Source organism: Amblyomma mixtum, chromosome 10 (genome assembly GCF_055824585.1).
Source record: "Amblyomma mixtum isolate Tamu chromosome 10, ASM5582458v1, whole genome shotgun sequence".
Lineage (NCBI taxonomy): Eukaryota > Metazoa > Arthropoda > Arachnida > Ixodida > Ixodidae > Amblyomma > Amblyomma mixtum.
In genome coordinates this window covers 150,247,076-150,260,666 of record NC_143021.1, presented here as the reverse complement: position 1 = coordinate 150,260,666, position 13,591 = coordinate 150,247,076, and the positions used below count along the sequence as shown (strand labels likewise).

Genomic DNA, 13,591 nt, shown 5'->3' with positions numbered 1-13,591 from the left:
TACATTCGCTTTGGTCGCTATTCGCTTTACGAAGAACACCTGTGCACCCTTCACAGCAGGCTGAATGCATAAGCACTGATCTCTCATTGGTTCTTCTATCCATATATCTGCAGGCTTACCTTCCTTTCCTGACATCTGTGTAGTAAAATCAGTTTAGGGAATTTAGACTGAGTATGTCGCAAGAACCTTTTTAGACTCCAAACTTGGACCTTACGCGTTAGGACCTGCCTTCGCGTGAAAGGTACGTTTGCGCCGTTATTAGTGGATTACTGCTGATGCGAGGAATAAGATACCATTGAAGGGTGAAAAGATTTGTGTTTTGTCGTGATCCTTTGTTTTTTGGGACATACTACCGCAGACACTTCAAATGGACATCGAGATCACGACTTACACTAGAAAAGTTCTGCCTATAATGCAATATTCCCGAATTCCGTGTCAACTTTTCACATTAATAAGACTGTTAAACGTATGAGAAAGAAGTTTGATGGATAACACGTAAAATCGCTGCATTCAATTTGTTGTGATGCGTGGTTCATCAGACGCGCGCTTTCCTGCGAAGGAGCAGGCAAGTTGCGCGCGCGTTCATGAGCGCGCGTTCATGCGAAGGAGCAGACAAGTTTCCAGGGGCGAACGCGGCGTTTATTCCCGCATGTTCGTCGGTGCGTGGCTGGCAGAGAATAACCCACCCGTATGTTGCGGCGCACGCCTTTTATTAGTTTTTGGCGCGCATGCGCATTAGCGACGGCGGTGGTGATAGCCGGACACCACATCCCTCCCCTATTATATCGGCTAATTTAACAAGCTAAACTCCAGCTTGATATCTGTCCGGTGGTCGACGGTCTCTGGTCAGGTAGCGTCTTGCACTCGCCGTATGGAACGCTTGCGAAGCGGCAGGACCACTGGTGGTAGGGGCGGAGGATGTCACGGGGTCGACGCTTGGTGGAAACGCCAGGAACTCGTCTCCCTCCTGGTTGGATGCCTCGCGGTCCGGATCCTTGGTCCGCGCGAGCAGCTGGTCCTTGTGACGACGCCAGGTGAAACTGCCTCTGGGTGTGGTAGCACGAACGGTAAAAGACAAAGGGCCGCACTGCCCCACAACAACACTAGGGACCCAGTTTGGTCTGCCTCAAAAATTGCTAGCCAGCACTTGGTCACCGACTGCTATGTCACGATCGCGACGTGGGCGAGCCACGGATTGCTTGAACTGATTATATGCAACCCTTCCTCCCACCGCTGGCTTGACAACATCGAGTCTATTTCGCAGCCGTCGTCCTAGTAGCAAGTTTGCTGGTGACTCAGTTTTTGTCGCATGGGGCGAGTTACGATAGGTAAGCAAAAACTTGTGAAGCCTCAGATGTAATGTGTCCGCTCCGCTAGACTTACGAAGAGCGTTTTTAAGTGGCTGAATGAAACGCTCTGCAAGCCCGTTTGAGCTGGGATGATACGGTGCAGTAAGCACGTGACGACAGCCCAATTCTTTCACAAAAAGTTTGAACTCTTCGGAAGTAAACTGCGGGTCGTTATCAGTGACCATGGTTTCTGGGAAACCAAACCACGCAAACAGCCCTCTCAGTTTGTCAACTGTAGCGTCCGAGGTAGTCGAGCGCATAACAAACACTTCCGACCACTTGGAATGCGCGTCCACGATTACAAGAAACATTGCGTTCAAAAAGGGGCCAGCAAGATCTCTAATGTTGGCCACGACCAAGGATGCAGGGGCGCTTTGCACGGCTCGGAACGCTGTTCTTGACAACTTACGCAGGCCTTGACAGGATGCTCGAGGTCCGCCTCGATGGACGGCCACCACACGTAGATGCGCGCCAGTTGCTTGCTGCGCACGATGCCTGGGTGCCCCTCGTAGAGTTCGTCCAGCAGCAAGTTGCGCAACTTTGCCGGCACGATCACTCGCATCCCGAACATGATGCAGCCTTGGTGAACTGTGAGCTCGTTGCGTCTGTCAAAAAAAGGCTTCGATTCTTTTTCAGTCACAGACGCCGGCCACCCCACGTTTATGAAATCTATCACTCTACAAAGCAAGGGGTCCCGAGATGTTGTTCGGGCAATGTCCTGGCTTGAAACTGGAATTTATTGCAACCGCAATGAATAAAAAGTTTCCTGCCTTTCTTGTGTTTCGTCTTTCACCACTGAGAGCGGCAGGCGCGAACAGAAATCGGCTTCAGCGTTCTCGCTTGATTTTCTGAAGATAAGCGAGTTCCGGTACGATGACAGTGTGACAGCCCAGCGCTGCAAACGCGCTGCTGCGATAGTCGGAATACCGGTTTTCGGGCCTAAGATTGTTTGAAGCGGTTTATGGTCGGTGACTAACGTGAACGAACGACCGAAAATGTAGAAATAAAACTTCTTCACACCAAATATTATTGCAAGGGCCTCTTTCTCAAGCTGGCTGTATTTCTTTTCGGCATCGGTCAAGGTACGTGAAGCGAAAGCGATTGCCTTTGTGCTTGCCGTCATCCGAAACAAGAGAAAGAACCGCGCCTAAACCATAGTGCGATGCGTCGCATGATAGCTGCAACGGTTTGCACGGGTCGTAGTGCGCCAAAATCGGCGGAGAGGCTAGCAGGCTCTTTATCTTGATGAAAGCTTCCTGGCAACGCTCATCCCAGCACCACGGGGCGTTTTTACGTAGCAGCCTGAAAAATGGTTGTGCCAGCGTTGTTAGGTTAGGAAGGAACTTGCCGTAGAGATTGACGACTTCCAGGAACGACTGCAGCTGCTGCGTGTTGTTGGGGGCTGGAGCCTTGAGGAGTGCGTCAACCTTCTCCGTCGTTGCCGAGATGCCTTGTGCGCTGATTCTGTGTCCGAGGTAGCGAAGGTCCTGTTGGAAAAACGAGCACTTGTCTTTCTTGACACGAACGCCTCTTTGAAAAAGTCGTTTTAACACAGCTTCCAGATTGTGAAATGCTCTTTGTCACTTTTACCAGTGACCAGAATGTCGTGTAGGTAGCAGCAAACGCCGTGCAAGCCCTTCTGCATGGTGTCAATTATTCTTTGGAAAATCTCAGGTGCGAACGAAATTCCAAACGCGAGTAGATTAGCAGCAAACAATCCTTTTCGCGTATTTAACGTGAGGTATTGTTTTGAGGACTCAGACATCACCACTTGCTGATAGGCCTGGCTGAGATCAATCATCGAGAAATGCTTACCCCCAGACAAGGCTGTGAACAGGTCGTCCACCTTTGGTAATGGGTAACGGTCGACGTCAAGGCACGGTTAACGGTCGTCTTGTAGTCGCCGCAAATCGGTATGCTACCATCTTGCTTGATTACGGGTACCGCAGGCGTAGCGAATTATGACGTCATAACCGACGATAATAATTCCCAGTTGTTCCATTTTGGCCTATTCAGCGTCGAAAGCTTTTTGCAACGTGAACGGAACATTCCTGGCTTTTAGGAATCTCGGCTTCATACCAGGTTTAAGAAAAAGTTCGGCGCGCTCTTCCGTTATCTCGCTTAACTTGTCTTTGAAAAGGGGTTTGTACTTCCCCAGCAATGCGTCAAGCCTCTTTTTAACGTTGATATGAGTAGAAGTGTCTGACCTTGTAATGTTGTTCAGGTTCCAGATTTTCGCCCACTCCAACCGGACGGCGCGGAGCCACTCCCGGCCCAGTAGAGGTGGTCCCTTGTGGTCTACGACGTAGAGTGGAAGAATTGCAGAATGGTCGCCTTGCTGCACGTTGTTGTGCCATAGAGGTGGTCCCGTTGCGCTCGCCACCCGTTTCGTGACTGAGCGTTGCCAGCTCTCTTAGCGGTAGCGAAGACTCCGAGTCAGGCGTCGGTGAAACTAAGAAAATGCTTTATACATTATGTACAGGGCATAATATAGTTCAACATCGGCACGGGGGCCGAGAGCTATACAACGCGACTGTTCTCGCACAGCGACGATCAGCGAGACACCAGCACGTCACACCATCCGACTCCACTCGTGAGCAGCACTCGACTCACGGTAGGTCGGTCACTCGGTCACTCCGTCACACTCTTCCAAGCTGCAGCGTTGGGGCTTATATAGCCTGAGGAACGGTGGCCCCTCAGAACTGGCCAATCCAAAGGCAGCACTCGACGGCAGTCAGAAAGGACCAATCAGCGATAGCGCGGGCCAACCGCTTCAAATTTTGCCGCGCGCGGTGGCGTCCGGGAGAGAAGGAATCTGGCGCCTCGCTGTCTGGCCTCTTGCGACAGGTCCAGGCGTGTTGCTTGCAGATGCTTCTCCTTAGGACTCCGCTGCCGTACGGCGCAGCATCGTGGCTTGTCAGGGAGCGTTAGGGCGCGTGCCATGCGGCGCAGCACCAGGGCTTGTCAAAAGGGACGCTCGTAGGAGAAAGCGGCCGGCAGAATTGGAATCCGGGCGGGTTTCCCGGCATGACAGCATCCCCGCCATCAGATAAGGCGCCGGGAAGACGAGCTGCTTCCACGTGGCTCGGATGCCAGGCGCGCATCTTCGTCAGGCTCTTCCAAGTTCACGTCCAGTCCAGGTAGCTTCACGAGCACCAGGTCCCACTCGCAGGCCAGGAGCTCTGTTCACCTCGTTGTCGCCAAGGCACCTCGACCAGCTTCGCTGAGGTCGTTCCGATCCCCTTGCTTCTCACCACTGGTCATGGTTGGTCGTTCTGCAGACTACAAAACCGACCGGCAAAAGGCAACACCCAACACAAGCAAGTGCCCTCTGTCTCCCATCAAACACCAGACGAAGCCATAATCCAAATTAACCTAACTAAATTGATGTCCCCATTTATTCCCGCTGCAACAAGAGGCATGTGTACGATCTGGTACACAAGGTTCAAACAACCATTTTGCAAAGTATCAACACATCAAAATAGCAGGAGCACTTAATAATCAACAATAATAATGAAAATCAGATTGGTCCCCTTGAAATCGTTTGGACCGAAAACACACTACTGAGGAAGCAAATGAGGTCATTCATTTTTGCCCCTTTCTTCCTTCGAACATGACAGTTTGTTGCAAAGCGAGAGAAGGTAAGTAACGAGGAGGTCACTGAAAGAAGCGAGGCCTAGAATGCACGACTTAGAGCATCGGCGTTCGCGTTCAACCTTCCCTTCTTATAGCGGACAATGAGATTTTGCAGTTGGAGGGTCCTGCTCCACCTCAGCAAACGACCGCTTTACTTAACCAGGCCAGAGGGCAATGGTCCGTTTCCACAACCAACTCAGAACCGGATACATAACAAGCCAGCTTCTGAACTGCCCACACAAGGCAGGCGCACTCTCTCTCCTCTGCCTCTTCCCTACAGCGTAGTTTGCAACTCAAATACAAAATTGGTCGTTCATGACCACTAGCATCATCTTGGCATAGCACCGCTTCCATTCCGCGATCGCTCGCGTAACATTCAAAGATGAAACCTTTCGGAAAGTCTGGTGCCGTTAGAACCGGCTTATGGCTCAAGGCTTGTTTCATCATTTGGAACGCATTCTCTTCCTGCGAGTCCCACGTCACCTTAACGGGCTCCGATTTTCGAAGCGCGTCTGTCAGCGGGTTGGCAAGGTCAGAGTAGTCTCTCACATAGTGTTGGTAATATCCAGCTAAACCTAAAAAAGCCCTTATATCCGTCTTAGCGGTTGGCCGGGGATAGTTTACAATAGCGGCTACCTTGATGTCGGAAGGTCTACGCCGGCCGCGCCCCACCACATGGCCCAAATAAGTCACTTCACTGTAACCTAGGTGACATTTAGCTGGTTTCACAGTACGGCCTGTCTCTTTCAACCTGCAAAATACGACTCGCAAGTGCTCGAGATGTTCTTCCCAAGTATCCGAAAAGATGGCAACATCGTCGAGGTATGGCAATGCAAACTCGCCCAAACTATGAAGCACTCTGTCCATCAGGCTAGAGAAACAATACGGCGCGTTTTTAAGTCCGAAGCTCAGCATGAGTGGGCGGAAGGTTCCGAACGGGGAAACGAACGCGGCGCAACGGCTAGCCCGTTCCGTAAGGGGTACTTGCCAATAGCCTCGCACGAGGTCCAGCGTAGATATATAATTTGACTTCGACACCGTCTCCACTCTTTCTTCTAGGTTCGGTATCGGATATGTCTGATCTCGGGTGATCGCGTTCAGACGCCGATAATCGACGCATGGCCTCGGATCCTTTCCCGGAACCTGGACAAGTATCAGGGGCGATGTGTAGTCGCTCTCACTTGGCACTATAACCCCCAAGTCACGCATGCGCTGAATCTCCTCAGCCATGATTTTTTTCTGCACGGGTGAACAACGATACGGTTTACTGCGGATCGGTTGCTAAGATGTTAGCTCGATGTCGTGCTCTAAGACCGCGGTCTTTCCGGGACGGTTCGAAAAAACCTCCTTAAACTCGGAAACTATTCCCTTTAAATCCTCCTTTTGGGTGGTACTTAGACGCGCGTCCAAAGTCAGCTGTTCCAACATTAGCTCTAAACCACAATCTTTCATGTCAGCTGTCGCCAGGATTTCCGCCCCTTCCTCATCGGCAGCATTTATCGTCATGCTTACAATCGCGTGACGCTGAATGTAGAGCTTCATCAAGTTGCTGTGATAAATTTTGTTGCGCCGTCTCCCTAATTTCACTTCGTAGTTGGTATCGGAAAGCTTCGATACAACCTTCGCGGGTCCTTCCCAGTGAACCTCGAGCTTGTTTTTCTTCGACGGACGCAGCAACATCACTTGACTACCTACTTCGAAGGTGCGTTTTTTTGCTGACTTGTCGTAATATCCCTTTGACAAGATTTGCGCCGCCTTCATGTGCCTCTCTACAATATCTTTTGTCTTCCCGAGCCTCTGAAGAAGGTCGAGGACGTAGGAGACTACATTTGGGTCGTCATCACTGCCTTTCCAAGACTCTCGCAACATGCGCAGCGGAGTTCTAAGGCTTCGGCCATACACGAGCTCCGCGGGGCTAAAGCCTGTGCTCTCATGGGGAGCAGACCTCAAGGCGAACATAGCGGCGGGAATGCAGGCCTCCCAGTCACAGTGACGCTCAAAGCACAGGGCTCTCAATATGCGCTTCAGCACCGAATGCATTCGCTCTACTGGATTAGATTGCGGGTGATGGATAGAACTGTGCACCACTTTAATGCAGCATCTTTCCAAAAAGGTAGAAGTTAGGCAGCTGGTGAAGACGCTGCCATTGTCGCACTGGATCTCAGAAGGGAACCCGACGCGTGCGAACATTGAGAGCAGAGCGTCCACGACCTGGGAAGAATTTAGCTCCTTAAGTGGTACCGCCTCCGGGAACTTGGTCGCGACGCACAGGGCCGTCAGAACATACCTACACCCGTTCGTTGATTCTGGCAAAGGACCTACAATATCAATTACCAGTAGCCGAAAAGGTTCTGTTATGACTGGCACTAACTTCATCGGCGCCTTCCACTTGTCAGTGGATTTGCCCACTCTCTGGCAGGTTTCGCAAGATCGCACGAATTGTTCGACGTCCTTCCAACAATACGGCCAATAAAACTCCTGAGCCAATCTAGCCTTGGTCTTTTTTAAGCCAAGATGCCCTGCCCACGCATTTTCGTGCGCGAGTTCCAGTAACTGACAGCGATATTTTCGAGGGATCAAAATCTGCTCATATTTGCGACCCTGCTTATCGGTGTAGCAGCGATACAATAAGCCAGATCTCTCGTAAAATGAAACCCTCTTTGTCTCCACTCCCAGTCTGACGCTCTTCATCAGATCGGCTATTGAGCAGTCTTGCTGCTGCTCGCGAATGAGCGTTTCCTTTTCAACTGCGGCCAGCTCCTGCCAGCTGGCGGAAACCGGAGCGAGTATGGAGCCCGCGTCGCCTAACTGCGGCGTCGTGTCTAGATCGCGGCTAGCAGGGCACGTATCACTCTCAGTCTCGTCCAAACCGCGCTCTCCCAAGCCAGTCTCCGAGCTCTGCATCTCCCGTGTCTGCCCGCCACTCAAGTTACCTTGATCGCTCCGCGTGCCGCACGGCTGTTCGTTCACCGACTCAAAGTCCAGTTCCCTCGACAGTTGGCGCGCTTTGGATCGCGTGAGGGCCATGTACGCCACGTCGGCAAAGAATGATTTGCCCTGATCCTTCAGCATCTGCTCCGAGCTATTTGAGAACAGGTAGGGAAAGTGCTCCGGAAGGGCGGCAGACACAGCGGCTTCTGTGTTAAGTTTTCCAAACTCTCCTTCAATGATGACCGCTGCGATCGGTAAGCAGACACTCTCATCCTCGGCCACTTGCCGTATCCAAGCGCATTCTCCTATAAAGTCACTAGAGGAGACGAAAGACGGGTGGACGACGTCCATAGTTGCTGCCGAGTCCCGAAGTGCTCTGCACTTCTTGCCGTTTACTTTAATTTCCTGCATGTATGGCTCCAACAGTCGCATGTTTTTGTTTGTTTCCCGTATCGTTGCAAAAGCAACTTTCTCTTGGCAGTTCGCCGCGATGTGCCCTTGCTTTTTGCAGTTGTGGCAGATTAACGGCTTCCGTTTTTCAAAAGAACGCGTCGCATCGTTTCGCTGCTTGGGACCATCGCTAGCATTCTGAGATGCATTCTGCCCTTCCTTCACAGTTTCTTTGGTAAGGGACTCGTCTTTCCGAAACTCGCGACGCTTGATTTGCTTCCGTTAGTCGGGCTTCCTTGAAAACCCGTCTCTCTTATCTGCTTTTTCTACACGCACTGCCCTGCTGTGCAAGCTGCGGCGGAGGTAATACTCTCCAGCTAATTCTGCTGCCTTGTCTAGCTTAACCTCCTTTAGCCTATCTTGCAGCCAGAGTTTGACATCCTCATCAATGCAACGGTAGAACTGTTCTAACGCGATGCATTCGACGACTTTATCGCGGTCGTCGTAAACCTCTTCGCCTTTCAGCCATTCAACCAGGTCGGCTTTTAGACGAAACGCGAAGTCAACATGTGACTCCCTGCCCTTCTGTGCATACCGGAACCTCTGCCGGAAAGCTTCGGGCGACAGTTTGTACTTTCGCAATAGCGCCTCCTTCACATCACTGTAGCTCTCAAACGCCTCTTTCGATAAGCAAGTTATCACGTCAGATGCCTCCCCGGGAAGCAAGGCTAACAGATTCTGTGCCCAGAGGGATCGCTCAATACCATTCCGTTCGCACACGTGCTCAAATTTAACGAGGTATTTAGCCACATCCTCGCCGACTACAAAGGGCGGCAGTTGGTCGCGTATTTTTGGAGCGTTAGAGGGAACCGTCGTCGAAGCAAGACTAGGCGCTGGCGAGGTTTTTCGGAGCTCCAGCTCTTTCATTTTAACCTCGTGCTCTCTAAGCGCCTGGCGCTCTCGCATCTCTTTTTCTTTCATTTCCTCCTCGCGACGTTCCTTTTCTCTCTTTTCCTCCCGTTCACGCCTTTCATTGATATCAGCCCAGGCCTCTTCGGCTTCCTCAGCCGTCACGTCCGCAGTCCTCATGACCTCAAGGATCGCATTCTTTCTTTTTGTTGAGCCCAAATCAATGCCCAACTCCTCACAAATTTGGAGAAGTTCTTTAACCTTGTAACTCTCCATCGTTCACACTGCCTCTTGCTGTTTGCCCTTTTAGAAACTACTTGCCGTACACTACTATATCGCTACTAGTTCGGTACGCGCAAGAATTTCACACACTGCCTTGTTTACCCCTTCAGCATCCCTTGGTTTTCAAAACACTCTTCCTAGGCTTGAAACACACAAGGTTAACGCAATGCTACACCAATTCTTTCTCTAAGCTACTATAACCTGTTTTAGAGAAAGTCTGGCGTTTGAGGAAAACTTCAGGCACTCACCGCGCCGAGGTAGCTGATGTCGGTCGATCCCATAGCTGCCATCCAATGTTGTGCCATAGAGGTGGTCCCGTTGCGCTCGCCACCCGTTTCGTGACTGAGCGTTGCCAGCTCTCTTAGCGGTAGCGAAGACTCCGAGTCAGGCGTCGGTGAGACTAAGAAAATGCTTTATACATTATGTACAGGGCATAATATAGTTCAACATCGGCACGGGGGCCGAGAGCTATACAACGCGACTGTTCTCGCACAGCGACGATCAGCGAGACACCAGCACGTCACACCATCAGACTCCACTCGTGAGCAGCACTCGACTCACGGTGGGTCGGTCACTCGGTCACTCCGTCACACTCTTCCAAGCTGCAGCGTTGGGGCTTATATAGCCTGAGGAACGGTGGCCCCTCAGAACTGGCCAATCCAAAGGCAGCACTCGACGGCAGTCCGAAAGGACCAATCAGCGATCGCGCGGGCCAACCGCTTCAAATTTTGCCGCGCGCGGTGGCGTCCGGGAGAGAAGGAATCTGGCGCCTCGCTGTCTGGCCTCTTGCGACAGGTCCAGGCGTGTTGCTTGCAGATGCTTCTCCTTAGGACTGCGCTGCCGTACGGCGCAGCATCGTGGCTTGTCAGGGAGCGTTAGGGCGCGTGCCTTGCGGCGCAGCACCAGGGCTTGTCAAAAGGGACGCTCGTAGGAGAAAGCGGCCGGCAGAATTGGAATCCGGGCGGGTTTCCCGGCATTACAACGTTGACCGAAGAGACGCCCTGGGGTCGTATCAGTGTTCCTGTGTAGGTACGAAGTTTAACTGTAGTAGGCTCCAGTACAGCCGAAGGAAAGAGCTGACGGAACTGCATCTTTGACATGACGGAAAGAGCCGCTCCCGTGACCTACTCCATGTTCACCAAGACGCCGTTGATGGTCATCAGTACGGTGACAGGGTCGCACTGAGCTGCGGACACGCCGTTAAGACTGAGGGTCGAAGCTTTTCGAGACACAACTGTCGGCATCTTGACATTCTTTGTCACTTGCTTTTTCTTGGAAAAAATCTTACCACTGCTTCTGAAGGCTCTCTGGATATGCCCCTTTTTGTTGCAACTGAAACAGGTGGCGTCCAAGTGAGGGCATGCTTCACTCGTGTGTTTTGGCGAACCACAGCGAAAACAGCTTTTGCGTGTTTTCTGCGCTTCAGCCTGCATCTTGTGCACATCGCTGACTGCGGCGTCGGTGCCGCGTGCTTCAGCAGCACACTTTTTAGCCGCTTCCATTGCAAGAGCCCTCTCCACCGCTTTCTGGAAAGTAAGCTTGCTGTCTTCCATGAAAAGCACTCGCTGAATGTCTTCTCGTAGCAGGCCACACACGAAGCGGTCCCGAAGGGACTCGTCAAGGGCGCTTCCAAACTCGCACGTTTGCGACAGTTTACGAAGCTCGGCAACATAACTAGATATGGACTCGCTTTCTCGTTGGCACCTCCGGTGAAACTTGGCCCGTTCTCCAATGACGGACGGCTTCGGAGACAGGTGGTCGCTGAAAAATTTCTTTGGGGACATCGAAATTTTTCGTAGAAGGCAGGTCGGGAGCAGTTAATGACTTCCACAACCCGTAGGTCTTCGGACCGATAATGCTCAAAAAGGCGTGTACCTTGTCACCGTCGGGTACTCGGTTGACAATCAGGAACGACGTAAGCCGCTCTTCGTACGAAGCCCAATCGCTGGCGGACTCGTCGAAGGGTTCCAGTTGGCCCAGTCGCCCAGCGAAGTGCGTCACTTCTGCCTCGGCCCCAGTCATCACGACAGTCACCGGTTCTGCACACTGCAAAAACGATAGTTTTCTTCACGGAGTGAAATTCGGAAACACTTGCCTTCCAAAACTGAAGAACGCCGTCTTCTATCCCGTCCTCGTCGCCAGTTGTTGTGATGCGTGGTTCATAAGAGGCGCGCGTTCATGAGCGCGCGTTCATGCGAAGGAGCAGACAAGTTTCCAGGGGCGAACGCGGCGGTTATTCCCGCATGTTCGTCGGTGCGTGGCTGGCCGAGAATAACCCACCCGTAAGTTGCGGCGCACGCCTTTTATTAGTTTTTGGCGCGCATGCGCATTAGCGACGGCGGCGGTGATGGCCGGACACCCCACAATGAGTTCGCTGCTCCGTGAACACTGCATTAAAGCTCAGGAGTTACATGGTGCCCAAGTTCAGAACTATGACTGGTTGCTCCTTGGCTTGAGTGCCTTCCGGAATATTGATGTGCGGGCGGAATAAGAAGAGAGGAATAAGAGAGGAATAAGAAGAATAAGAATGGGGTGAAGCACATATGGCAGGTTCCCACAGATCATAAATAGCAGTCTGCCAATATCCCTCAAGAGAAACGTATACAACAGCTGTATCTTATCGGCAGGGGCGAGCCAGGGGGGGCTTAAGGGCGTTCAGCCTCCCCCCCCCCCCCCCCCCGAAATGTTTTCAAACTGTCAGGCACCGCTGGCCAAAACAACCACCGGCGCCGGAAGTCATTATGGATTTTGTCACCTACAATGTCTTTTTCAGACTAGAAAAGACATTTTGGCTTGAACACTGCTAACTCAGATTTGATTTCGTGGCAACGCCCATGCACCTGGAGTCCCGTAACGCAAGCAACAGTTAGCATCATGGTCAGAATTACCATGCGAATAAGAAAATTTTGAGGACACCAAAAACCGATCTTGATTGATCTTGCTTATTGAAAGCCCTGCCCACGCGGCGTTTCCCAACATACAGACATGGTTATTTGTTATTTCAACTTGCGGCATCAATCGTGGCTTTTGTTTGTCCTTCTCTTTCCTTTTTAGCTAACTGCTCTTACTTTTTCTTTGAGCCAGTGAACCAAAGGAATGCCCTTCTGTAATTATGGGTGCAGAATAATTGTAGCCATACAAGACATACGTGCATTTAAATATCTTATTGCAGCATAGTAGTAGTAGTAGTAGTAGAAGACGTTTATTCGGCCAAAATTTACAGGCCGAGCATATCGACCACCTGGGCGACCAGAAGTCGCTGTTCTTCCTCCCCTTCAGCGCCAAGCCAGTCGAGCCAGGTGGTGATGGATAAAGAAGGTGGGGGGTAGGAACCCGATTGCTGAGTAGCCGGGCAATAGAAGAGGCAATGGGCAAGGTCCGCATAGATACAGGGGCAATTGGGACAGGAAGGGTCCGATCGATAGCGATAGAGAAAGAGGCGAGACGGGGTGATGATTGCATTCATTTGAACGTGCCGAAGAAGGCGAGCCTCCGGCACTGTGAGTGATGGATGAGGGGGAGGGTAAAGGCGTTTGTCGAGGCGGAGCTCGAGGTAGACCTCTTTTATGGTGCGGCGAAGGGTGAGTCTCCCACCGTCCTCCGAGGGCTTGGGCCAGGGGATCAACGGTGCCCGGAAAAGTGTGTCACGGCCGAGCTGATGGGCCAGCTCATTGCCGTCAATCCCTGAATGCTCAGGGACCCAGCGGAGGAAAACGATGGAAGGCTGCAAAGCGGAGACCGCTCGTTCGACCTCCTGTTGAAGAGAAGGGGTTAGGGTGCGTTTCTGTATGTGGTGTATAGCGGCTTGTGAGTCTGAATAGACTGTGTACTCTTGAAGAGAGGGAAGGAGGGCAAATGACTGGAGGGCATGCGCAATGGCGAGGACCTCGAGGGACAATGCATCCGGAGGGCGTAGAAACGGCCCGCTGGTGTGAGTTTCAGGAGCGGGGAGGTGGGGGTGGTACAAGGCGTAGCCGCAGGAACCTCGAGGAGCCACGAAGGAGGCATCCGTGTAAGCTACACCCTGGGTATCAAAGAGAGGGGAATGGTGCTGTGCGGCCGCATGACGACGGCCGGCGTGCAGAACGGGGGAC

At 52.0% G+C, this 13,591-nt stretch overlaps 1 pseudogene; it reads right to left on the bottom strand.

The window, feature by feature from the left end:
- Nucleotides 1-5,700: 5,700 nt before the first annotated feature.
- LOC149327349 (uncharacterized) lies at nt 5,701-11,753 on the bottom strand (annotated as a pseudogene).
- Nucleotides 11,754-13,591: the final 1,838 nt, after the last annotated feature.